This window comes from Choloepus didactylus, chromosome 26 (genome assembly GCF_015220235.1).
Source record: "Choloepus didactylus isolate mChoDid1 chromosome 26, mChoDid1.pri, whole genome shotgun sequence".
Classification (NCBI taxonomy): domain Eukaryota; kingdom Metazoa; phylum Chordata; class Mammalia; order Pilosa; family Megalonychidae; genus Choloepus; species Choloepus didactylus.
In genome coordinates, this window is record NC_051332.1 from 3,480,425 (window position 1) to 3,485,515 (window position 5,091).

Genomic DNA, 5,091 nt, shown 5'->3' on the forward strand with positions numbered 1-5,091 from the left:
AGTACTACAATTACAAGGGGTGACAGTGTGATTGTGAAGACCTTGTGGATCACACCCCCTTTATCTAGTGTATGGATGAGTGGAGGAATGGGGATAAAAACTAAAGGACAAATGGGGTGGGATGGGGGGATGATTTGGGTGTTCTTTTTTCACTTTTATTTTTTATTCTTTTTCTGGTTCTTTCTGATGTAAGGAAAATGTTCAGAGATAGATTGTGGTGATGAACGCATAATTATGTTATCATAATGTGGACAGTGGATTGTATACCATGGATGATTGTATGGTGTGTGAATGTATTTCAATAAAACTGAATTTAATAAAAAAAAACTAAACAAAAAAACAAATAAAATAAAAGTACTATAGATTAAAAAAAAAGATTAATGTACAAAAATAAGTAATGTTCCTTTATACTAGTAATGATCTAACTAAATAGACAATCAACAGAAAATTCCATTCACAGAAGAATCAAGTACCTAGGAAGAAACTTAACAAAGGATGTAAAGAACCTCTACACAGAAAATTACAAAACTTTCTTAAAAGAAATCAAAGAGGGCCTATATATGTGGGAAGATATCCCATGTTCATGGATAGGAAGGCTAAACATCATTAAGATGTCAATCCTACACAAATTGATTTTCTGATTCAATGTAATCCAATAAAAATTCAAACAACCTAATTTGCAGACTTGGAAAACTAGTTATCAAATTTATTCGGCAGAGAGATTGAACTTGAATTGCAAAAAAAGAAAAATTCTAAAAAAGAAGAATGAAGTGGGAGGACTTATATTTCCTGAATTGAAAGCCACAGTAGTCAAAAGAGCATGGATCTGGCACAAAGATAGACATACTGATAATGGAATAAAATCTTGAAATAAGAAATAGACACCCAGATTTTTGGTCAACTGATTTTTGACTAGGCTGCCAAATCCATTGAACTGGGACAGAGTAGCCTTTTCCCCAAATGAAGCTGGGAGAACTGGATATACATATCCAAAAGAATGAAAGATAACCCCGACCTCACACCCTATACCAAAATTAATTCAAGTTGGATCAAAGACCTAAATATAAGAGCCAGTACAATATAATCCCTAGAAGATAATATAGGGAAACATCCTCAATACAATTATTATAAGAGGTAGCTAATTAGACCTTAAACCCAAAGCACAAGAAACAAAAGAAAAAAAAATTGATATATAGGAACTCCTCAAAATTAAAAGCTTGTGTGCTCAAAGGATTTTCTCAAAAAGGCAATGAGGCAGACAACTCAATGGGAGAAAAGTTTTGGTAATCATATATCTGATAAGAGACTGATATCCAGCATATATAAAGAAATCCTACAACTCAACAGCAAATATACAAACATCCCAATTATGAATAGAAAAGTGATATGAAAATACATTTTTCCAAAGAGGAAACACAAGTGTCTAAAATCACATGAAAAAATAGTCATCTTAAAAGCAATTAGGGAAATGCAAATCAAAACCACAATGAGGTATCATCTCACATGAAAAAGAATGGCTGCCATTAAATGAACAGGGAACTACAATTGATTGAAAGGATGTGGAGAATTTGGAATTCTTATCCACTTCTGGTGGGAATGTATAATTTTACAGATGTGGAAGACAGTTCTCAGAAAACTAAATCTTAAGTTACCCTATGATCCTTCAATTCCAGTACTCTGCATATACCTAGAAGATCTGAAACAAGTGATACAAACAGACATTTTCACACTGATGTTTTAGTGGCCTTTTCACAATTGACAAAAGATAGAAACAATCCAAGTTCCTTCAACAGGTGAGTGGATAAATGAAAGGTGTATACATATGATGGAATACTATGCAGAAGTAAGAAGGAATTAAGTCCTGTAATATGTGACAAAATGAAGCATGACAACATAATGCTGACACAAAGGGAGAGACATTGCATACTATCACTAATATGAAATTTTCTATAATGTAAAATCAGTGTCTTCAAATGTAGAATATAGAGGACCCAGATATAGACAGAAGCTAGAGAATGGGAATGATTACCTAATATATACAGACCTGTTAATGTGGTTGAACTTAAAGGAATGGGAAAGGACAGGGGTGACAAAATCTCATTAATGGGGTTAAAGGTATCAGTGCTGTATTGAAGATGAGCATGATTGAAAGGAGTTGTTTAATGTCATGTATCCCACAGATAAGCACTACAAAAATAAATAAGTGATTGCATGATGTGCTTATAAGTTATGACACTGGTACAGAGTTAACAACATACTGATATATGAGGAAAACTAGCCATGGCATGCCATGTACTATATTTAATTGGAATACCTTACTAGAATTACAATAATACTAGGAATAAATAATTAGGGCATAATAAGAGCTTTCGGGTGTTTTGGGTTATTATAATTTTTTAAAAGTGAGAGTGATGATTGAACAAAAAAGTGAAGATAATGTGAGACATTGCTTATCTTGGACAGAATATATTCTGTGTGGAATTAGGAACCCCCTATTTAATAAGTCAAACCTTTGATCTTGAGGCTTGCTGTTGTGAAACTTATGGCTGTAAAGTGAAGGCTAATTCTACCTATAAATATTTCTAACAGTCACTTCCAGAGAGCCTCTTTTGTTGCTTATGTGTGGCCTTTCTCTCTCTAAGCCCAATTCTGCAAAGAAATTCATTACCCACCCTGCTACATGAGACATGACTCCCAGGGGAGTGAATCTTCCTGGAAATATGGGATATGACTCCCAAGAAGGAGGCTGACCCAGACATCAAGACACTGAGAATGCCTTCTTGCCAAAATGGGGAAAAAAGTTTACAGAACAGGGGTTCAGTGGCTAAGATATTTAAAATAGAGTCAGGAGTTTGTTCTTAGAGGTTACTATGGTGAATGTATCAGCTAAATATTTCAAATGGCTGCAGTATGCCAAGCCCAAATCAACATTAGTCCCAAAAATTCTAATGAATACACAGGTCCCTATCTGAGACTCTAAAATTTCACTCACTAGGTTTATTTCTCGGAAATTTAAATCCTCCAGAGTATTCATATGCCAGATATGTCCCCACACCCAGAGGTAACAGCCTCTTCAAAAACATCAACCTGATGCACCCCCTTCCCCATACTATTGACACCCCTTTACAATATGAAAAAAAATTAGGGTGGTCAGTGCCCACATATCCCTGAAGATTGAAATAGTGGTACAATGAGAGGGAGACGTAGCAACAGACAAGATAGGATTTAACAAAGGACCATGGATACTGGATCATATAAATATATTTTTTAGTCTCTAGTGTGTTAGAACAGCTAGAAGGAAATAACTGAAATTGTAGAACTGTAGCCCATACAATTCTTTGAAATTTGATCTTTAAATTCCTGTTTAATTTTACTGTGAAAGTTATCATTTTCCAGTATATTTCAGAATAAAAATGCAAAAAAAAAAAATCAGTTGGCCATAAAAAATTGACTCAAGTATATGCTATCTGCAAGAGACTCACCGTAGATTTGAAGATAAAAGTAGGTTGAAAGTGAAGGGATAAAAAAATGTAACATGCAAGTATTAGCTAAAAGAGATCCAGGGTAGTTACAGTAATACCATAAAAATTAGGCATTAGGGTCTTTACCTGGGTAGTGCTATAATGCTAGTGTGTCACTGGGAGCTCCAGGATCACCATGGATGTGGACTAGATGTGACTTTGCCTGAAATATCTCAATTTATTTAGAAGTATCAGCACACACATGAGGTTGCACTTTATGTAAAGGAATCTCTGGTATGTTTGTACAAGAGCCAGAACCACAGAAAAGTGTGAAAGAAACCAAACAAGTGGATGGTGAAGACCCTGAGACGATCTTTGTTGGGGTGGAAAATGTAAATGAAGATGCTGAGCTGATATTTTTGGACTGACTTCAAATTCAAAACCAGTTGTTTCAAACATTTTTAACAGAGTCACCCCAGGTCTAATTCAAGGAGAAAATAGTATGGTCACGTCTGACCAGGTACTTGTCATGCATTACAGGCTATAAGTCTTGTGACCCTTACATCAAGAGTGGCCATCTTGCCAGTTTCTCAGTCTGGATCAAGAGCAACAGGTAGTCCCATTATTATTGAGACTTTGAACCTGATTATAGAATTAATTCACCACAAGTCATGCCTAATAGTTCAGAGCTATTTTCTCCTGTGAGTTCATTGCAGCATCCAGGAAGAGCAGCACTTTCTGTTGGATGTATAGATGAAAATCCTTATATATCAAAGTTACTTTCCACTTCTGAAGTAAATATCATTAATCCCAAAAGGCCTAAACTCAATGATACACATTCTTTACCTTTGTCCCCCTTGGTTATATCTCATACAGGAAAGAGTCAGCAAAATATACCCTCCAAAAATTGTCATACCTTGTTAAACCATGTTCAGAATGGAGCACTTTTTACAGTGTTTTACAAAGGACAATTTCAAGCCTGTAAATCCAGTCAGGGAAAATGGGGGACTGGCAAAATAGATTTTTCAAATATAGCAGGACAAGAAACTGCTGATTCCAAGAAAGGAAGCATGATTGTGTTACATCATGACTTTTATTATGAACAACATAAAGAAAATGCAAACCTTAAATGCCTAAGCTGCTTTAAAGTTCTAAAAATATTAATTTTATGAACAACATGAAGCAAAGGGGTGACAGCTGAGAAAGGCACAGCACCTGCCAACATGGCCATTGGCAATTCCCCTCTCCTTTCCAGCTACAGTGCCATATTGAAAGTGTGCAAACCCTCAGGAACCCTCCACTCTCTGTAAAGTCTGTGAATTGTCATTTGAAACAGACCAGGTTCTCTCACAACAGATAAAGGACAGTCACAAACTTTGTGAAAAACCTTACATTTGACACGCTTGCAATTATAGATCATCAGCCTTTGCTGATGTGGAAACACATTTTAGAATATGTCATGAAATTCTAAAAATTTGCTTTTTCCTTTTTTTCTAAAACTTTAAAAAAATGACCTCACCATACATTTGTCACTGTATAGGGCACTGAGAAAAGAATGTTCACCAGTGTCCCAAATGCTGTCTACAGCTTTAACTTTGAAGGAGAAACTGTAGCACAAGACAAAGTGTCA

General features: G+C 35.5%; 1 pseudogene; it reads left to right on the plus strand.

The window, feature by feature from the left end:
- Positions 1 to 3,583: 3,583 nt before the first annotated feature.
- Positions 3,584 to 4,633, plus strand: LOC119520689 (annotated as a pseudogene).
- Positions 4,634 to 5,091: the final 458 nt, after the last annotated feature.